At 40.8% G+C, this 23,145-nt stretch overlaps 1 protein-coding gene across 1 annotated transcript in view; it reads right to left on the bottom strand.

Annotated features, from left to right (window-relative positions):
* AFF3 (ALF transcription elongation factor 3) overlaps nt 1–23,145 on the bottom strand; it is a 317,423-nt gene that overhangs the window by 171,049 nt on the left and 123,229 nt on the right. The window lies entirely within an intron of this gene.

The raw sequence follows: 23,145 nt of genomic DNA, 5'->3' as shown, positions 1-23,145 counted from the left end.
GAAGATGATGACTTAAAATGATGACCCATAAACCAATCCTGCATGTTTTGAGTTTGAGGATGCATATGAATTCAGCTCTCATGAATGGCACAGTCACTAGGAAATATCTCTTCTTAGAAAGAGAGGTGAGGCAGTGGCACAGGCAGAGAGGTGGTGGAGTCACTGTCCCTGGAGGTGTTCAAGAGCTGTGTGGATGCAACACTGAGAGATGTGGTTGGTGGACATAGTGGAGATGTGTTGATGGTTGGTTTAGATGATCTGAGAGGTCTTTTCCAACTTGATGATTCTGTGACTATGATTACAGAAAGGGGAAATCAAGGATATGGCAGAACAGCTACCTGTACTGATACCATCCAGCTCATGTCTCTCCTACATGCTTAGTCTGGTTGCTCACTAGAACCCAAACTAGTGCCAGCAAAAATGAGATTGATTATGGTCCCATTGCCCATGCTCCCACGGCACTGCCCAGCACAACTAGGAAAAGGGGGTACACCACAATGCTGGGATGGGATGGAGCTACTGATGCTGAGGGGCTACCCTTCTCTATCAGGTCTCCAGAAGATACAGGTGGCTGCTGCATGTAGTAAATTTTCTAGGGATTTATCTCACCATACAAAATTTTCTGTGTAAACTTTCTAGGGATTTATCTCACCACACAAAATTTTCTGGCAGATACCAAGATGAGCACCAGCCATCAACAAGTCATTGCCAGAGAGATGGCTGATGGTATCTCAGGAGGAGAGTTGTAGAGGGAGGTGATCCTTCCCCTCTAGTCAACACTGGTAAGGCTGCAGCTGAAGCACTGTGTCCAGTTCTGGGCCCCCTCCAGTACATGGAAGACAGGGGCATACTGGAGAGAATCCAACAAAGGGCCTCTGAGATGATGAAGGAACATAAGAAAAAAAACAAAACAAAAACAAAGGAACTTGATTTTCCAATATGCTGAGTTCTTACCACCTGGAAAATGGACTTCTCTGAAGCACCTGCATTTGTTGTCCATATGCCCAACAGACACAAACAATGCCATCAGCCTGTTTGTGCAAGACAAGGCCCTGGACACCCTGAATGCCGCTTTCCAGCCTGAATAGTGTCACAGAGGAGGTTTGAATTCATGGCCTCCCACAGCATAAACAGTTATAACCAAGGTCAGCAGTACCACAGTCTTGCAGATGCAAAGGAACAATCTATGTTGCATAATTTTTTGTGGCTCTTATTTCATGTCAATTCATAAAAAGTCACAATTCAGCACTCCTGCTAGATCTTTGCTCAATATGGCCCCTGATTTTTAGACAAATGAACTGTGCTAACTCTTGGTGAAACACATCCTTTCAGCTTTACAGCCTCAGGGAACGATGAACCACTGATATCAAAGAGAAAGGAACTAAGCATACCACGAAGTCAGCCGTTGGAGAACTATTTGTATACTAATGTTAAAGAGCAACTGCAGTCCCCCACGAGCAGTCCTCTTCTCACTGCACCCCTGTCCCTATAAGATGCACAATGTTCCCCAACTTCCCTGCTGCTGTGATGCAAGAAAATAGCTCCCGGTACCAATGAAGCTAAAAAGACCAACAGAAACATGCATACAGAAGCAGCACAACAGTCTCTGGATAATTTAGAATTTTAAAATTTGTATTAGCAGTTTTTACTCAGCTCTTCTCTGTTCCCTATATTTTATAATTTTCCTTTCCCAAAGCCTGGTCTGTGATCTTCTGGAAATTGTTGGTGAGTGGTATCTCTCAGTGGTCCATTCTGGGATCAGTTCTGCTTAATATCTTTGTTAATTACGTAACAGTGGGAGCAATTACACCTTCAACAAGATTGTGGATTATGCCAAACTGAGTGGTACAGTTGATATGGCAGAAGGAAGGGATTGTAGTGATAGAACAAGAGTTAATTGTTTTAAATGAAAACTGAGGAGATTTAGATAAGATATAATGAAGAGATTTTTCACTCAGAGGCTGGTAAGGTGCTGGCACAGGCTGCCCAGAGAAGCTGTGGTGCCCCATCCCTGCAGGCGCTCAAGGCCAGGTTGGATGGGGCCCTGGGCAGCCTGAGCTGGTGGGGGCAGCCCTGTCCATGGCAGGGGTTGGGACTGGTTGGGCTTTGAGGTCTCCTTCAGCCCAAAGCATTCTATCATCTATTCTGTGATCCCACTAACAAGAGTGGGAAGTGTAAAACAACCATCCTGTACATGTTGTTTACAAAGCAAATAATCTGCTTGACCTCAAGTTCATTGCTCTCCGCTGTCATCTTACTCAAGGAGGCATGAGATGACTTAGCACCTTATGCTGTGTCTATACGATGCATTGATGGTAAAACAGAGCTCGTTACTTTTTTGTAAAGGCAAAATGACTGAGGGTAAATTTGACAGTAGGCTATTTAGAAGGAGGTTCAAAAACAAGCTTCTATTTCAAAACGAAATATCCCTCCTAGAAGTGTAATGAAATAAGCCTGCAAATACTCGTCAGCAAAAAATTATTCTTTCCATTACCATAGAACTAAAGCCATAGCTATTCTCCTCAGTACATATCTCTGGGCAGAAAGTAAAAATATTTCAACACCTCTCTCTTTGTATGATCACAATGCCTTCCAAAAGGCAAAAATAAAGAAAGAAACACAAGACCAAAGATGTGCTATGCAAAAAATAAGAGTAATATTTGGAAAATAATTCAATTTCTAAACTATTCTCTTTGTTCTTCATCTTTTTAATGCCAAAGATAAATTTTTAAGTGTTTATTTTTGCTTTGAATTCTGACTTGCTTGTACGCATCTTGTGTTACTGTTGATATCAAAGATCCTAGAGTAAGTGTAGAGAGGTTAGGAGTTAATGTTCTGCACACAGCAAGCAAATTCAATTTCACCTGGCTTGGGGCCATATATTTTTCTTCATGATATCACAGAATCATAAAATCAAAAAATCACAGAATGGCTTAGGTTGGAAGGGACCTTAAAGATAATTCAGACCCAACCCCTGCCATGGACAGGGCTGCCCCCACCAGCTCAGGCTGCCTAGGGCTTCATCCAACCTGGCCTTGAGTGTCTTCAGGGATGGGGCACCACAGTTTCTCTGGGCAGCCTATGCCAGAGTCTCACTGCACTTTGAGTGAAGAATTTCTAACATCTAATCTAGATCTCCTCACTTTTTGTTTAAAGTTATTCTTGCTATTAGGCACTGCAAAAAATTAGTTTCCCTCCTTCTTCTAAACTCCTTTCAAGTACTGGAAGATGCCAGTGAGGTTTCCCTGCAACTTTATCTTCTCCAGACAAGCCCAACACCCTCAATCTTTCTTAATAGAAGAGGTGTTCCAGCTCTCTATCATCTCCACATCCTTCTTGTGCTGGGGGCCTCAGATCTAGATGCAGTACTCCAGATGGGGCCTCATGAGGACAGAGTAGAGGGTGCAAATCCCCTCCTTCTCCCTGCTGGCCACCTCTCTTCTGATGCATCTCAGGATACAGTTGGTCTTCATGCTGCACACACTGCAGAGTGTTGATGCAAGACCTGAGGCAGGTCTGGAAGCCATCTGTAGGCCTTCATTTGGAAGATTCCCCACTTTCACTCTTAACGCTTCCCTTTTTTCTCTTCTCCACTGCAAATCTATTCCCACTACAGAGGTACCCTGGCAATTTGAATTTAACTTCATATCCATATTTTAACTACAAAATAAGTAAATAAGTAAGTAAGTAAGTAAGCAAATAAATAAATAAAAAGTCATTGTTTCTTGAAACTTGATTGAGTTTGCATCAAATAGCCCTGTGCTATTTGCAGGAGTGGATCTCCCTATCTCATATCCATACAATGTTGTGTCAGTTCTGGCTTCATGATGCTGCACCTGCTTAAGAATATGTCAAAGCAGACTAGAGCCTTCATGACTCTGCTGTACTCACTGCCTTCACATCACAGCCAGCACCAGGAATTGGCACACGGGTGTGTCTGGCATGGCACCTGGTGGGGGGTGACATGGAGCTGCTGAGGAGCAGCAGCTGCTGCAGAAACAGCCAGGAGCATCGCGCTGCTGATGACACATGGAGCTAATTACAATGCAAAGCACAGAGAACTGTAAGAAAGAAGGCTGACTAAAGGCTACACAGAATCCTTGGGAACTGGAATGTCATTTCAAAAATGTCTACATTTCTACAAATTTTATTTTAGAGCATTACTTTACTTTTTCTTCCATTACCAATGGCTTTCACATGGAGATATACAGAAAGACTCCTCTGAAAGGAATTGCCTATTTCTGATTCCCTCATTTCAAAGCTTTGCATGAAGAAAGAAATATAGTTTACCAGAAATTGTTTTCATTTCAAGCTAAGAGATTTTTACACTGTGAGCCTTTGGTGTTCTTACTGTTTGTGCTAATCACTCTTACAGAGTCTCCAGAAGGTACCAGAATTTAACCTCCAAAGCACATTAGGGGTGATTAAGACCTCTGGAAGGCTGAGGTGCACACTCAGCAGCCCTGCTGGCCTCTGCAGTAGCTAGGCTTGCTATGTGAACACTGAGATGCCACCATCAGCTACCGTATGTCTAGCCCCCTTGCACCACCACTGCTCCAGAACTGCCCAGCCACCACCCAGCAGAAGCACAGGTATGGGAAAGATAAGTGCAGGAGTATCCAGCAGATGTCAATAGAAGGAAACAGCTGTGCGCTTAAAAAAGAAAGACATTCATTTCCATTATGAAACGAGAGTCTGCAATCATAAGTTCCACTAGCAGTCATTCCTCCGTAGTGCTGCATCCAGATGTGTTTTCCTCATTCCTTACATCATGCAGATGTGCTTTTCCCAATCCTTATTTTGGTTTGAGCGTTTTGTGGGGCAAGGCAAGACTGACAGGTGTGCTTCTTACCTTTATTCTTGCTCATATGTCTGGCCTCTGCCTGTTGGGTAGCAGAGAAGTGTTACTCTCCTGAATTTAAAATGTAATTTCTCTGTCTGACTAGCAAGATGTGCATTTCCATCTTCGTGGGCGACTTGTGACCTACCAGCAGTACCTCCCTCTAAGTGAGCTGGATGTCAGGAAACCAGGGCACATGGCAGTGCCCCCTCATCCTACTAGCACTGGGAATACTGCCCACTTACCCTGCTCAATGGCCTGGACTCCTTGTCATACCCCAAGGGGAACAAGGGCAGAACTGAGCTGGGTGCGGTAATGGCAAGGAAAGAGATTGGAAGAGACTAATGAGGTAGCTAGAGTTCTGTTGTTCCTGATTTTTGAAAGCTTTACTTTGTAATTCTACCATTCCTCACCAGTGATTTGGAATGTCAGTGGCCATGATCTGTTGATCGAGCAGTTTTCTCCTGTGCTCACACTGCTGTGATAGGAGCTCTTTCACTTTTACTACAAGGAATTGCTGCTGCTGTTGCCTTAGACACTGAGACCTGCAGAAGGGAACTGGGGATGAATGTCTGAATTCTCCTCAAGCTCTGTGTCAGAAAATGCTGCACTAATTAAAGTTATTAAAGCTATCTAATTTACAGAGACTGTTAATAAACTGTTGCCCTTAATATGCTCATTTTCTTTTTGAAACAGTCTTCACATTTATTATGGGGATTATTTTTCCTACCATGGGATCTTGCAACATGGTCTGCTTCAAAAGGGAAGAGAAAAAAGGTTAAAAGAGGTTTTATTTCAAGAAAAAAAAGAAGGAAAATGCAAGTGATGAAAGTCGCCTCGCTTTGGTTTAATGGAAGTGTCTGGGTATAGTAACTGTGGGTTTTGTAAGTGCAATGTCATCATGCCCCAGCCCTGTGCCGGGAACTGGTAGATACTGCACCTAATCAAAGAAGATGAATCAAAAATATCCTTAGATAGAAATGCCAAATTATTGAGTAGACTTGCCATGCACACTAGAAAGGAGAAGCTAATTGGAAAAGAGTGTGTTTTGCTCACAATGAGTGATGCTTGCTCTGAACTCAGCTCACCTACAACTAGCGCAGGACAGCAGCTTTTGGAGACCTCTGAGAAGGTAGACTGCAGAGGGACTAATGGAGAGACAGTCCAGTCTATCATCAGCCCTGGACATGCTGGAGTTATGTGCAAACCTGAGGAGCCAGGGGGCGAGAAAGGATCCAGTCTGGCATTTATAAGAGGTTGGATGTGGAAATAAAGGCACTCACTGCACTGCAATTTCATATTTTAAAGAAGGAGGGAGATGAGTTTAGAGCATAACTCCAACAGTGCACACAGGGCCTGTCACAGAGCTTGGAAATTCTCCTGCCTGCATGGTGCCTGGACTGAAATAAGTACGGAAACCCCTAGCTCAGAAAGCAAGGTGGTGCTGAAGGGCTGTGACCTGTAATGCTGCTGGGAGCTCCTCTTTAATTGAGGCACCTACAGGCCAGTTTGGAAGTGGCAGGTCTAGCCATGTGGAGGGTATAGGGCAGGGTTCTTCGCACTGATGAGATGGTCTGAGTCAAAGCCCACTTCTCAAAAAAATCAAGAGACTGAAAAGACAAGAACCCTTCTGAAATTTCTTCATCTTCCCCACCCCTACGGGCCATCAAACAGTTATAAGAGTTGCACTGGTTAACACTTCATCTACTAAAAGATGGTTGGGATCCTCAAATGGGTCCTACTGGCAGATGAGTGGAACAATTTTACAGGCTTTTACGCTATATTCACAAAAATGAAAAAGCCTGAACACATCAGAATTACACTGTGACCCAGCAACAGTAAAAGAAAGCTATAATGGGGAAGAACTGCAATGTTCTATTAATAAAATATAAAGGTTTTACTGTTATTGGGAAAGACAGATTGTGTCAAATCAATACCACGTCAAAGTATATTAATGTTTTCTTTCACTAATGAAACAATAGGGGTTGATGTGATTACACTGGCTTGTTACCATCTGAAGAATATAATGAGATGATAGTAATGAAGATTGCAGTTTTATTTCTTGCTACATGCTCAGTCCTGAGTGGTACCAGGTAAGTGACTTCAAGCCAACTGGCATTTACTAAAATGCTATTGACAACCCCTGCTTAGATTCCATAGCACCCTTTCCCATCTTAAAACCAAAATAAGAGTCAGTGGGAAACTCTGGAAATGCCTTCAGTTTATTACATTTTCTACAGCACTGCATGCATGCTTTGATTGCATGAATTGACTGGTTGTTTGATACAGACAGTGTTTGTTGGAAAGTTTCTATAATGAGCACCAGAGTATTTGGGTTCTGAAGCAGGTAAAGCACTTTGGTAAACATAGGGGCTTCTCCTATTAGCTCACACTGTATCTCCATAGCCATCCAAGGAGCCTGTGCTGTGTATGATAGAGATCAACTTGGGTCCCCATTAGATGCTCTCCTCCCTGCTACACGGATGGCCAATTAATGTCAACTGGAATGTTCTTATTTTTAGTGATGTGACTGCTTGTCTGCTGGGACCTGGACTGAGACCAATTGATTGCATTTATTATATTGTTTGTGTTTGTTTGGGGAGAATTCATAACGTCTGTAAAGCAGCAACAGTTGGAAAAACATGCATTGTGGAACTGTTAATCTTTTTGTGACATTTTAATATGAATATACCATAAGCTAGTATAATATTCAATAAATTAAATGGATTATTTTGCCAAGAGATTCTTTAAAAATGTTAATTAACAATAAATCAATAAAAACTATTCAACATGAAAATCAATTACATCCCTGTTTACATTATTTAACTCCAAGCATTTCTGTTTGTGTGCTTGTAATTAGCAAGCTATAAAAGATGCCATAAATAGGTGCATAATGAGAAGAACTGTTTATAAATGATAATTGGTATTCATTCCCACTGAGCTAAAGGTGATGTGATTACAAACTATCATGCAGAAAGGGTTAATCCTCTTGTAGATATATGGGTTTACAGTACAGAGGTCTATAGAAATCCCTTGTGCAATAAGCCCCTGATAGAAGAAAGCCCCACATGAGGGTTTGATGGAAAGAGTAATATCTAATAGGCATTCCTTAAAACCTAACATCTAAGTAGAATTGGCTGTGGAGAAAAACCTACCCTTTGGGTGGTGGGGGCATGATAATCAGAATCTGACATGAGGAACACAATGCTTATAAAATCATCACATGAAGAACATCTAAGTCAAATAATAAAGGTTTACAATGAAATGCTATTAAAAATCTGGGTGAACATCTTGATAGGAAATAAGGTCGGTGCTTTACCCACTCCCTTAGTCAAGGATCAGGAAGGGTCTGTCTTTCACTGAGGGCTAAGGTAGGATCATGGGATGTTCAAGTGGCAGCCCAGAGCCCAGAACACTGAGCAGAAGCTTGTGTGTGCAGAAGGTGACACCGTAATTTTTCTCAATTTTTTGAAAAAATTCTCAAATTCTCAAAAAGTTTGTTTCCTAGGGCAAAATAACCTCCCATTCATGCCCATGGCTGAAAACTGTCTTCTCAATTTTAGAGAGTGAGACTGTGATCTGCTCTTAACAGTTAAAAAACTGGAACAGTTTTAACAGCCTGGAAACATTTGGCAACATTTGGCTTTCCATCAAAGCTTTCTGCTGGTTCAAGAAAGTCACCAACATCTGAGAAGGAGATAATTAGGAGGCAATTTTGCTTTGGCAATGTCTCCTCCCCAGCTAAACAAAAAGCTCATACTTTCGTGACAAATACATCGGTGAGGGCAGCAGCCATCAAGAACCCTTGGCAGAGCAGGTCTGAAATATGGGTAGAGCACTGGGCATCTGGCCATGAAGCCAGCCCAGTTAAACAACCTCTTTGCAAATCCAGAGATAAACTACTTTTTCTACCTTGTCAGGGCAAAACTCGTGTATATTTCCTTTCTTTTCTGGGCTGTGAATTGAAGTTAATTAATGTTGGCCTGAAACACATTGTATTTCTTTCCTTGATCTGCTCAGAATATCATTGCTTCATGGAAAACACAGATCAGGATCAGGATTTCTTTTTTTAGAAAAGGAAAGTCTATTATTTGTAAGGAACAGGGAGTGATACACTCTCTGTGGTTTGAGAACCACAGCTTGGTCTCGTGGCTAAAACATGTCATAGTCGTGGCGATTATGGCCTGGACAACTATTTGCTCAAGAGAGATGCAATTTGCTACTGGATACCCAAAGATTTATCAATGAAGATGAGCAATCATATGCATCTGCATCTCTAAATCAGTCCCTTGACACTTCTGGTCAGCTCAGGTGATTCTCTGCATGGACGTTGACAAATAGCACAATTCTCCAAGCTGCAGGGAAAATCTCAGCAGAGCTTTATTGTGCTCTCAGCTTTCCTGAAAGTCAAAATTAAAATCAAGCCATGCTACGGTCCCTGACAGACTGATGGAAACACACTCTCTGCACAGCTACTGAAAATTGTACTCTCCAAAGGTTTTGCAGAGCTAATAGAACACGTGAAATTTCAAATAAAATGTCAGTTCTGTAATGTCTTAGGGCTCTTACTTTTCTCTTATTTTCATGTATTCTCAGGTTAGCATTCCTTTCAAAGAAGATACTGCAACTGAAAATCACAATGCTTTCAGGTTTTCCATTTGCTTACTGCGATTCCAAGTAACAGCAAAATGCAGACAGAAAGGAAGAAAAATCCGGCTCCTCTTTTCCAGATTTTGTGTCTCTGAAAGAGTTTGCTTACCCTTCTGGTAGACACTTGCCAGGTTCCAGCTATTTGCACAGAGCTCTCAGCTAAAAGCTAATGGAGAACCATTTATAAATCCCAGAAACACAAAACTGTATAAACCAAGACTACTGGCTATGTTACTCAGGGGTAGTAACCACATATCACTGTCACATTCACACTTTCCTATTTAATAATAATAATAAAACTAGTAATAAACCCCTTTATAGCAGGGCAGTGCCACCAAGTAGGACTGGGTATGAACTTGAGTGCCCTGGATATGCCTACAGACAACTGCTTTCTGCATGGTATTACTGTCAAAAATGGTTTTAAATCCTGTATGCACCAGCATTTGTTGATATGCAATCCATAACACAGCGTCAGAAAATGAAGGAAACAGCAGAAATGGTAGAGGTTAGTTTGTACTGGGTTGTAGACAATGATCAGTGCTTCACTGAGCTAGAGGGGTTGCCCTTAGGTTTGACTGGTTTGCATTTCCAAACCTTTCACTGTCTGCATTCGAAAAGGAGCTGGCTCTTGGATTTTTATTTTTTATTTCATTTTTATTTTTTTTACTTTTTTAGGAGATACTTCACAAGCTGTATTTTCTCTAGAGGAAGAGCAGTTCACTGTACCCCCATTTCATTTTAAATGGAAGCTGAATGGAGAGAAAATCTGCAATACTGTTCCTGCTCACTGACATTTCCATTTCGGTCAAGTACAACAAATCTGCATTTTTTTATGGCACAGAGGCAGATCACTGTCCCTCTGAAAGACTATAAGTTCTTGTTGCACCCCAGATTATAACTACATGTGCAAAAATTGTGAGTACGGTAGGATAGCTTTTGAGCCAAGAAGCCACAAGCTTTGCTTTTGTTACACGATCTTGATGAATTTATTTCAGTGCTTTTATTCAGGTTTCAGGATGTTGAATCTTTTAAACTTGTTAGTATTTTCCTTTTTATTGTTCTCTACTGCCTTTCACTGTTTTATTTTATTCCTTTGTTCCTCAGCGCAACTGAAGGTAATGCAGTCCTGGGCCTATTACCTTGAATCTCTTTGATCTTGCGATGGATATCAACAAAGAAGTTATTTGTTCTCAACACATTAAACCCTTCTGCGCAGCCTTTTACAAATTCTGTTATGCAACTTTGATAGGGCCGGGAACGAGTTGTCAGCTACCAGAAGGCAGGGGACCACAAAGACCTCTCAAAAAGCCAACATATGAATGGTGTCATCTTTCTGTTTCACTTTCAAACGTGTCTCATACAGGTTTGCTGAATAGGAGTCATTTGACAGCAGACATCTGAATTTGTATTGCAGACTCCAGCACACCTTTATAAGAACTTTAAATATCTTAGTTGAGTCCTGAGGATCAAAGCTTCCTATGTAATAAACCTATCGTGGGTTACCCAGGGAGATTTTCTGTATCAGCAACAATGGCAGCTGATTTGCCTCGCATAACAAGCGACCGATGGAATAGCAGGGTTGGCATCAGTACTCTAACTAACAAGAAAAGGAACCTATCTGAAACTCAAGAATTATGGTAAGGTCTCATAATTCACTTTATAAACCAACTACTACAAAGTTAAGATGTACATGCGTCAAGAGCTGTTTCAAATACATAAAATCTCAATTTTTTTCAAATGAGAGTAGCAGAACAATAAGTAGAATTGGCAGCATAAATGAATATAATGCATAAAACAGAGAAAGCTCTTGGCTGTTTTTTGTATACAGCATTAGGAACAGAGAAACACACATTGTTTCACAGCAATCTGCATTAAATACATTTGCTGTGGGTTTGAAATACTGCAAACTGTTTGTTTTGGATGAGAGAGGATGCTGTGCATTTATGATATATGATACCACATTGTCATCAATTGTCATGCTTTGTTTATGGGACTGAGTAATTCATAATCATCGGATTACTATGTTTAGTCTGCGCTCTGGTTTTCAGAGATGCGCATTAAGCAGATCAAGCCCATGTATCTTTTCTTCATTTGTTTGTTTAATGAAGAAATGGCAAGAGGCTCATTTCCCCAGGAATTAGCTGTGAGGGCTGCTCTGAAAGTAATGCCTTCTCTTTTATTATGTTAGCCAGTGACATCAGAAGCAGATGATGGTGGTATAGCAATAGGGCTTGAACCTTCCCACAAATATCCCATTACATGTTGTTGCCATGCAACAGGTGGCAGCAAAGGGCAGTTTGACACAATGGCATCTCACTTGGAAGTGAGGATGAAGCAAAGTGAAGAAGTGAAGTGAGGATGAAGCAAAGTTGTGTCATTGAATTCCTCCACATGGAAACAATGTCACCCACTGACATTCATTGCTACTTGCTGAACATTTACGGAGACCAAACATTGGATATGAGCACAATGAAAGTTGAACTGCAAGGACAACACTTTTCTAGTAACAAGACTATCATTGCAGCTCCGAAACAGTGGGTCACCTCCACTGGTGCAGATTTTTATGAGTGCAACGTATAGGTTTTTGTTCTTCACTAATAGCTAATAGCTAACAGTGAAAAAAATAGTGCTGCTGAAAAATAGTGTTTTTTAGCTGATAATTTGCTCTGTCAAATAGTGTTATTGCGCTCTTTGTAGTTTCCATGGACATAAACAGGAGGCATTACTTCCACCAGTAATTCTTGCCCATTTTATCTGCAGAGATAACTCTGAATCTCCAGCAGCTCAGCAAAATAGTGTAGTAGTGGAGGGTGCAGTAGCCCCAGCAAAACCAAGAATGCATCACTTGCAGAAACAGGGTAGAAGAGAGTGAAATGGTTTTGACAAACCAGCTCCTGTTTGTAATCCTATTTCTACCACAGAAACACAGCAATAAACCAGAAAATGTAGCAAGCATTGCATGCAAGGAGCTTAGCTGTTTCTAAGTATGGGATAACACAGCTTTGGCAGTCTGGAGCTGGTCCACCTCTGTTGACTCTGTGGTAGGGCTGCAGGAAAAGTCCACATTAAAGAGCAGTTCCTACCGAATTTAAAGTTTATGTACTTTCATGCTATAAACCTAACAGGATTTTAAACATCCACAGAAGAGAATTCAGCCAAAAACCTTGGGCTGAATGCTTGCAACAACAGCCCATCTGCACAAATCACTGATGCAGGGTACAGGCTGAAGCACAGGAGAATAAGTCACCACTCACTGCTCAAGTCATCTGGTTGTTGGCATGTTGGCACGGCATTGAAACTGAAGGCACAAGTAAATAATAGAATTCCTCTTTCATAGGAAATAATTACAAAACCAAACCTCTGAGCAAAAGTGCATTATTTGTAGATTAGCCCCCCAGAATGTCTGTACCTCTGAGGTAAAACAGGAAAACCTGCAAGAATGAGACAGGAGCCAAGCTTACATTTCCATTCTTATCTCTCTCTACTAATCTCTACTCTCTTGGAGGTCCCTTCTTGAATAGCAGGTGCTGAATTGCTCTGGTTTACAGTCTGGCACATTAAAATAAACTAGCACTGATTTTGGCAATTTACAGTTGTGGAATTGCTGCTGCTGCAGAACTACTCACCAGATCCCTACAGCAGAGGCAGGAACTCTTCATCCATTCCCACTTGTGAGTCAGACTTCCCCAACGGTACCAGCACAAACTGCAGTGATGACTGCACTGTTAACATACCCAAAGTAACTGTTACCAGACACTGTTACCAATGTCTGACTGCAGTGCAGGGCATGATCAAGACTACCAACACCAAAGATGTGATTTCTGAGAGGAATATGTCCTGCCACTTGATGGATGAAAAGGATTAACCAGGGATGTCTTGGCCTAAATAGTCTGCAATAATCTGCATTTTGCATTCATGCACATTACCATGAATATCTGTATAGCAGTTTACAAGCACACAAACAGAAACAAGTGCAAACATATGCTAATGTATAGTACATGTAGATGTACCCTGGCATGTATAACTTTAAATATGGAATGTGACTACTATTCTATATGGGAAATGTTGTCTATTTTTAGGAAAGATAACAATGAGCTCATTTTGTAATCTAAAGTGCTGGAAATAGTTTTGGTGGGCAGAATGTAATTCCACTGAAATATCACAGCATCAACTAAAAAGAAGAAAGCCCTACAAAATCCTGCTATGGTTATTTCAAAAGCAACCTGTCTGCACGAGCTTTGCTTTTCCAAGCCAAGTCAGCAGACTTTAAGCTGGTTTCTTAGGCACAGCCCATCAAAGAATCAGAATGGTTTGGGTTGGAAGGGACATCAAAGCCCACCCAGCTTCATCCAGTGCCATGGGAAGGGCTGCCCTCACCAGCTTAGGCTGCCCAACCTGGCCTTGAGTGCCTCCAGGGATGGGGCACCACAGCTTCTCAGGGCAGCCTGTGCCAGCACCCCACCGTCCTCTGAGTAAAGAATGTCCTCCTAATATCTAACCTAAATTTATTTTAGTTTAAAGCCATTCCCCTTTGTCATGCCTTCCCATGTAAAAAGTCAGTCTCCCTTATAAGTTCCTTTTAAGTACTGCAAGGCTGCTATGAGTTTTTTTCCAGAGCCTTTTCTTCTCAACAAGCCAAGCTATCTCGACCATTCTTCATAGGAGAGGTGCTCCAGCCCTCTGATCATTCTCATGGCCCTCATCTGGACCCTCTCCAACAGCTCTGCATCCTTCTTGTGCTGGAGACCTGGATGTAGTGTTCCAGATGGGGCCTCATGAGGGTAAAGCAGAGGGGGACAATCACCTCCCTCTCCCTGCTAGCCACCCTTCTTTAGAAGCAGCCTGGGATACAGTTGGTCTTCTGGGCTGCAGAATGAAATGGAGATAGTGTGCAGTGCATACTGAACCAACTGTGAGTGCCGTAGGTCTGGCCTTTGGTCCCAGCCAGATATAGCCTACAAGGACTCAGCAGCAGCTTTCCTAAGAGTAGTCTGCACTATGTGCAATTAAACTGTTTGCTTTTGTCAGGAAAATTAACAAAACCTTTGTGTCTGCTCACTGAATATGTGAACAGATGCCACAGGGATATGAAACATTCCACTGACAATTTTCCTCCCATATACATTTACTTACAAAATATGAAGTGGCAATAATCTAAGGAAAGTATTGATGGCAGACTAGAAATCTCTTTAGAAAACAAAATGATCATTAAACTGGAATCCCACATTCCAGATGAGCAGCACCAGCTTGTGCATGGAAAAATCAATATGAGAATCTGCAGAATTAGATGTAAGGAAATAATTTTTCCTGCCTATAGATACTTGTTTTATTGTCAGTGGGACTTCCTGCAATGAGATAAGAATGGCTTTGGGAAGAAAAACGAGCACAAGATCAAACATTCCCACTTCATATCACAATGAACAAAGCAAAGCTGTGTGTCATCTTGTTTTACATGCGCTCATGAAAAGCTACCAGAACAACTGGAGCACTCTCTCAGCAAAGCAAATGAAGTCCTTGACTTATTCCACCCTTAAAGTCAGATATCACTACCAGTGAGCAGATCTACTGCAGGAAATGTGAACAAGGGAATGGCAGTGAAATTACAGTTTGCATACAATAAAGTTCTTATCCCTAATGTTTGGTACAAAAGCAGTGCGTTTTCTAAGACAAACTATAGAAATGCAATTATTGTAATAGTGTATAATTTACCCAAATATTTTGACATTTTTCCACAGATAGTCTGTTTTCCACTATTTGCATACTTTTGACTCTAGAGTATAGGCATGCATAAGCACTGAAGAAGTCAAGACAGCAAGTAATTATTTACTGATTAAGGAGTGGATGGGCTTGAAGTTTGAAGCATTAGCATTCCTATTTCATCTTCATACTTCCAGAGGAGGACGGAAGAGAAATGAATGTCTTCAACTTGCAGAGATTCCTAATTCATGATGCTAATGCCATAAATTCCTCCTCTTTGCTCCTTTACTCACTGCTGTCTCCTGATACGTCCAGGTCAGCCATGCTCAGTTTGCATTTACTTTGCTGGGGTGATAAAGGTTACACAACTCAAATTTTTTCCATCTCTAAGAGAGATGAATCCAAACTGAGCTAATTTGTATACAGCTGCAGGCAATATAAACATGGCTGGTTAGAATTCTTTATATAGTATAAGCCTTTGTACTCCATACTTCATGGAAGTTAATAAGTAGGTGTCAAACTCTGAATTAAAATTCCCAGAAGAGGACACAGCACAAAGGACAATAAAAATGATTTTTAAATAATCATAGGGATAAATAGCATCCACTTCTGACAAATGTAAGTGCTGGCATAAAATGTTATTAGGCTACAGAGATTTTCTTTTGTTCAGGAAGTATGTTTTATTCTCCAGCAGTGTCATTCATCATCCTAATGAGCCCTCAAAATGTAAATTAAATAGCAAAGACTGATTCATTGAAAAACATCTTTGTGCTGTGTGTTAAACCATTTTTCTACTTTTATCCTTATATATTGGTTCACTCTTTCATTGCAAAATAACCCCTCAGCCCTTGTAGACTTTAATGACCGAGTTCAAGCAAAGCATATTTTCAGTAAACAGTGTTTATTCATTGATGCTTTTTGTATTATAATTTGAAAACAAAACAAAACAAAAAAACCTCATTTAAAAATGCTGTGCCCCTTAAATTATATTTGATCCAGAAAATCTCAGAAACCTGTGCATGCATGTGTTTTTTGTTTTACTCAGCATCACATAGTCCAGGGAAACCCTCAATGGAAAAGGATGAGGAGAAATTTCAGGCAGCTTTAATTTACTGAACTGAATACATTAACAACTAAGCAAACACCATATTTCTTTTTTGTAATGTCAGAAAAAAAGAACGTGGGGTCATAAGCTAAATTAGTTCAGATTTCTTGTTATCTGTTGATAAGAACATTACACATTCTTACCAGGAATGCAGCAAAGAGGTTTCATACTTGACCTGAATTTATGCATGAGCATACACACAACAACAAGAGCGACAAGGAAGAGGGCTTCCCTGGAGCTGATCCAAACAAAAAAAATAACAGGAATGGAAAAAAAAACAGTAAAAGTGTGTCTGGTTTTGGTATGATTAGTCTTCAGTTATCTTGTTCTCTGCCTCTTTCCTTCTCTTTTCCTTTATCAAATTCTTCTACAAATCATCTCCAGCTTATTTGGTGTGTATATGCTTGTGTGTATGTAAAATGAAGATGAAAATATTAATAGAGAAAGTAAAGTTTGCTTGACGACAAGAGTGCTGTTATTAAACTGCATGTGGAAGATTTAAAAGCCACGATCTTCAGAATAAATTACCATAAAATCTCAACATTCAGTGACATTATGCTTTTATGAGGTCAAAATATTGGAGAGAGACACCAGGGGTTACAATGAAACCATCCAGCTGTGAAAAAGGTAAGTACATGCACGGTGCCTTGCTTCCAGGGATCCAAAAATTGCCCCTAGCCCAAAACTTCCTTTATTGCCAACCCAGAGAGAGATGAGTGATGCGTTGGTGAAACTGAGTTAGGAGAACCTAAGGACGGGGTTAACTGTTGCAACTTTTAGTTAGACTATCTCCAACAACACGTGGCCTTCTAAAGGGTATCTCCTAAAAAAGAAGTCAAAATAGTGATTTATGAAAGTTCAGTGATGGCTCCTCACAACAACTGTTAGAGGGACCATATATATAATTAGGTTAAACTCTGCTAAGGAGAAAGAAGAAGAAAAAAATCAGTTTTACAGCATGAAATATTATCACTTAAGAAAATTAAGCGTCATGAACCCTAGATGAGAGAACTTAATAAACCATCTATCATTTATCTCGGAGTGCTGATTCAGAAATCAGGCTGGCATTCACAACTGCAGTGACTGATTGAAATAAATGCGTGCAGTATAGTAGTTTACAAATGAAGACAGTAATTTACAAATTAAGGACAGACTTTATGCCCACAGAAAAAGTTGCTAGTACTGAAAATACATTTGAAGACACTTCAAATACACTCAACTCATAAGAAAGAGTCAATTGAAGCAGAAGCTCTCCAAGTTTATACTTTGCTTGACTAGACTTCAAACACAGAGGAGCTGCTAGATGAAGGGTCTGCCTTTCACATCTCTGTGCCTGTAGGACACACCCAGATACACCATCTGTATTTTCACAAACTTCCCTTTTCATGAACCTGCATGTATCTCAATAATCAGTATTAAATCGTCTTCTGCGCTACATTGAAACACAGATTCATGGATCCTAATAATGCTGTAAATGAGTTTCTTGAGTAGGCTGGCAAAAAGAATAAAGCACAAAGAAGGAATACTGACTCCAGAAAATCTTCCTTTTACACCTTAGGCCACACAAGAAGTTGGAAAAGAGAAAGTAAGCAATGGAAACTATTTATTCTGACTCCTTTTTTCAATCAAAAAAAACAGTGAGGTTATGAATTCCATCTTAGTGTTTAAAGAATAGTAAAAATCTACTATTTAAATGCTCATACACAAACCCAAGATTACATATTTTCATTCGTATAAATGAACAGGGCAAAGCTTTGCAGATTTTTTCTTCTTTTTTTTTTTTCCAGTTTCAATCTGATTTTTAAACTACAACAGAAATAGCAATAAAGGAGAAGTTAATGGGACTGATCTGCCCTGGGGTCTTTCTGGCTTTTCTCAGCATGACTGAAGACTCAGTGCCTCCTGCTCGAAGGTTTGCCTTCAGTGCAGCACAGAAGTGACAACCTCTGCTCCTCCTGGGTACCTGCAACCAATGAAAACCTATCCCAAAATAAACCCTGTCATCTGGGCCCCAAGTAAAGTTCTGACAAACACCTTACTCTTCCCCAAGTGATGTACAATGCAGGTAGCTGGCTGCTCAATTTGAAACAGCATTTTGCTTTTGTTAGGTCAGGTACGAAGAGAACTACAGTTCACAGCTATGAAGGAGCTGTCAGCTGCAGGCTGCACACTGAAATTGCCCTGGGAGGAGGTGCAGCCCCCATCCCTGGAGACATCCAAGGTCAGGTTGGATGTGACTCTGAGCACCCTGATATAGATGTAGGTGTCCCTGCTCACTGCAGGGGAGTTGGAACAGGTGATCTTTAAGGGTTCTTTCCAACCAAAATGATTCTATGATTTTATTGCATGCTGTAGTGCAATGCCTTCATCAATTGCTCCAAACTGGGAACCCTGTTCAAAGCAGTGGTGGAGGAACTGGATGATCTCTAACGTTCCTTTCAACGGAAGCCAATCTATGATTCTATGATCTTATTATTAAAGAAGAGGACAAGATCAGGGGTGATTTTGTCAGATCAGTCAGCTGATTGATGACACTACCTCCAACCTCTGCCAGCCTGAGTTTAGCTCTAGCTGCATTCCCGGTCTTTGGACTATCAGTGTCTAACAAAGGACATTGACACAGGGACACCACAAAGGGGCTGGCAGACCTTGAATCACCTCAGGCTCCAGCTGTGCCTCAGGATCTGTTCCACAGGCACAGAGAGACCTTACTAAGGAAATGACATGATGGGCAGCTGCTGGCATTTGGTCAGCAAGGGGCCCTATCCTTCTGGGCTTCTTCTCACTGACAATGTTGACAATAATGATGGATGTGAAAAAGACCAAAGACCAAAACATGAAGGAACTAGTAGAATTAAGCTTTTTCTGTGTAAAATGTTCTCCCTGGATTGTGTGCATGCTGTTTCTTGGCTGATTTCTTTTGCTGCTGTTTGCTACATGGGAGCTATTAGGGATTCTGACTCTAGCAGCTATCTATTAGCTACCGCTCCTCCATTCACTTGAGGGGTTTTTAGATCATAAAAATGAGACTCAGTAATGACTGGTACTCAGAGAACTGGGGGGAAAAGTGAGGGCGAGAGGAGAAAAAAAAATCTAAATATAATGCAGTTCAGTGTTTTTTGCTATCCTGGAAGTTACAAACCATCTCCAAATATCCTTGTAGTGCACAAATGAGGACCTAGAAGCAAAACTCGGGAAAACTGGTAAAACATCAGTGCTGAAGGAGAAGAATACTTCTGAGAGTGCAGCAGGATGCAAATGGCTATCAGAGATATCAGACTAATTTTTCCTCAATGCTTTTTGTCCTGGACCTCAAATGTTAGAAACAAAACAAGCACTCTCAGGATAAAAACAGAAGTTGCCCATGTGCATGTGCAGTTAAAAATAATGTGTGTGCAGTTGATTCAGTGATAAATTATATCTGATATTACATAGGCTGCTCTGAAAGTAATGCTTCCTTTCCACAGGAAATACAACAGGTACAAAGGGTATAATAAGATTATTTGATAGAGCAAATTCTCAGCTACAGAACGTTATTTTTCAGTATAGCCACCACCATTAGCTACACATTTTCGCCAGTGATGAACAAGAGCCTACATGCCTCACTTGTAAACATCTGAGCCAGTGGAAGTGACACACTGTTGGTGTTGCCACTGCTGAACACCACCCATGGCCTCACTGTGCTCACATTCACTGTTTGGTCTATAAACATTCACAAGCATTGATGAATGTCAATGAGTACAATTTTTTCTGCATGAAGGAATTTAGTGACACACCTTTGCTTCATGTGCATTTCTGTGTCAAACACCGTTGTGTCAAACTGCCTCTCTGCTGCTGTCTGTCACACGGGAACAAAATGTAATGGAATGTTGGTGGGAAAGTTCAACCCCTACTACCATGCCACCAACATCCACGTCTGGCTTTGTGGGTCAATGTAATAAAATAGAAGGCATTAATTCACAGTAGCATTCGTCTATTCCTTGAAATAATTTTACTGTATTACTGTATCCGTGAAAACCATTTTCACTGTATCTACTGTATCTATCAGAGACTATTGGATAAGTCAAACACTATATGGTCATGTATTTGCATGGCAAATGATACAGCAAATGAGTACTGAATGGTTCTAAGTTCAGTAAAAAAAAAAAGCATTTCAGAAATAGCACAATTGCACAGTGAAACATAAATTACACTGCATAAATCTAATAAGTAAGAAATTAAGATTGTCATCCAGATTGCCATCACCAAAACTGAGCTACTTTTTTACTGCTGAGAGCTTCATTTTCAAGTAATTCTTCTCTGTGAGTAAGCTTACAGAAGGAAGAAGCAGATTCTGCTCCCAAACATGGTGTCATTAGGATGCAGAGTACACCATGTATGGAAAAGGATACAACATACTAGAACACTGACTGGGCTGGTGACTGGCTCAGATTTATCAGTCTTTTTTGACTTCACTGTAAACTTAAGTAAACAAATAAAGGAGACTGTCGCCACATCTCCAGTGGATGCTGTTACACAGATAATTCTTTGGAGACACTGAAATAAAGTGAGAATGGTGATCTTGTGGGTCACTGCAGCAGAGATGCTCCACAGTAAGCAGTGGCAAGGACAAAGGCAGGAGATGCTGTGCCAGAGCAGAGCATCCAGCCCATGGGGGACAAGGCTGAAGAGGGTGTGAACAGACTTATCAGTGACTTCGAAGGGGAAAAGAATAAATGCAAATGTGACCTGGTAGACAAGAAATTGAATGACACAGCCAGCAGGGAAGGTGATCTTTGCAGGAGGGTTTTGTAAGGGCAAACTGAGAAGCCCTTGTCAAGAGGATGGTGATGAGACACACCATGCCAAGAAGTAGGCAGGGCTAGACATGCAGGATTACTGAAAAGTATGGATGAAAGAGAAGCAGTCACCGGGCTCGCTCCCAGGTGCACAGGATGAGAGGAAGAGAAAGGTTCGGTCAGTGCCGCAGTACTTCCAGCTGAAGTGCATTGGCAGCCTCAGACTCCTGGCTGACTTCCACTTACTGACTGACAGATTGCCCAGGTTTTTGCAAACTAGCTACAGGATTTAATAAAAAGCATTGCTTTGCCATAGAGTCATTAGCACACCAAGTCATTAATATCTCCATTCCTGTCGAGCTACAGGTCATTCATTGAGCAATTCCATTTTCTCCCAAGCGTAACAGCGCACGTGGCAGAATCTGGCCCTCTTTAACATAATGCTGATAAAAGCAGAGGCCCTTCTAACGTTGGCTTACGGTCGTGCTCATATGTTCGTGCATTTCATTAAAGGTGATATATCAAATCACTTGGTGCATTTAACTTCTTCAAATACTTCAACAGGGAGTTAGGTAAATTATGGCTCGTTTTCTGCATAAGGAAGAGTCATAGGGTTATTGTAACAGACACATTCACTTGCATTAAATGTATATGCACGCAATTAAAAGTAATTGTTTTTACAAATTTAATTATATGTCTCCCATACCGAATATTTTGCATTAAAAACAGGCAAGAGAATAAACAAAACCATTTTAAATAGCCTGTTGTCAGAAGACAGTGAAAAACAATCCATATGGGGGCTTTTAGCAATACTGTCTATAATCCTAGCAGAATTACATGTTAGTTCGAGGGCCACTTTCTTCGTTAGTGGACATAGCCAAGTCTTCTGGAATTCATGACCGCTCACAGCCTTCAATGAAAGCTGAACACATTAGTCAGAATAACCTAATCGCTCTGTCTTTGAAGATAAACTCAGCTTCTCTTGCTCATTCCCACATACACTGAGATGCAGAGTCTCTAGGAGTGTCATCATCATGTAAGACACTTGCTATTAAATCTATTCTCAATACAAGGCTGACCCAAGGTACGTTTCAGAAATCTTTCTCTTTGTCTGCTCTAATCCATCAGAATCCTTTCAGCTAAAACTGCTGCATTTATACATCAAAACTGTATTTTTTAAGTAAAGCTGTCACTTTTAAGGCGCACATCTTTTCAGGGAAATGTCAGAGATGTTATACTTGGGTGTCCTTCTGCCCAAGAGGCCACCGGAGCCTTAACAATGAAGCAAACAAGACAGCTAATCAATAGCCAGTCACAGCACTATTTTTTATCCTCCAACATCTTCATTTTCAACTCGGTACACATCATTACAATAGGAAAACAGGACAGTCAATCTCCATTAGGTTCAAACGCTGCATGAAAGAATTAATTTGGCTGCCATAAAAATGATGATACAACCGCATGCCCTTAAACCCTTAAAATTTATTCTAAATTTGCAAAAACTACTTGGATAGGCAGATTGCCTAGATATAAAGGCAGGGACATATTGACTTTTTTTTTCTCCTGTTGGCACAGTGTATTTCTTGCTGTGATGATTTCTCTAAGCATTGGAATACATCCTGTAATTTTTTTTAAGGTTTTGGTATAAAGCAATTTCACAAGTACCTGTGTAACTAATCAGATTGAAGGTTCACGATGCCAATTTCTCAGAAGTATGTCCTCCACACTGACTCTCACTGCTCGCTCAAAAAATATCCTTTAAATTTGGGATTTTCAAAGGGATTTAGTTGTCCATAAGCCATTCAAATATGAATGATGAACACCAAACTCCCTTTGGCTATTCTGACAAATTCATTTCAAGTAACTACTCATTTTCACATTTAATTTGAGTTCAAAGGAGTCAAAGTTACAATTCTCTCCCTCCTCCACACTGACTGCTTTCAGCATCTGGCACTGAACGCTGACCTTATGTCATTTGCACGTGTATCCATATATGCATATGAATATGCACATACAGTCAAAACCACTGAAATGGGCTGGCATATGGCAAGAAGCATCTCTGGCACTTCAAGCGC

Source organism: Cyrtonyx montezumae, unplaced genomic scaffold (genome assembly GCF_038088225.1).
Source record: "Cyrtonyx montezumae isolate F1298 unplaced genomic scaffold, pur_monq_1.0 scaffold_3, whole genome shotgun sequence".
NCBI lineage: Eukaryota > Metazoa > Chordata > Aves > Galliformes > Odontophoridae > Cyrtonyx > Cyrtonyx montezumae.
This window is presented reverse-complemented; position numbering and strand designations above follow the sequence as displayed.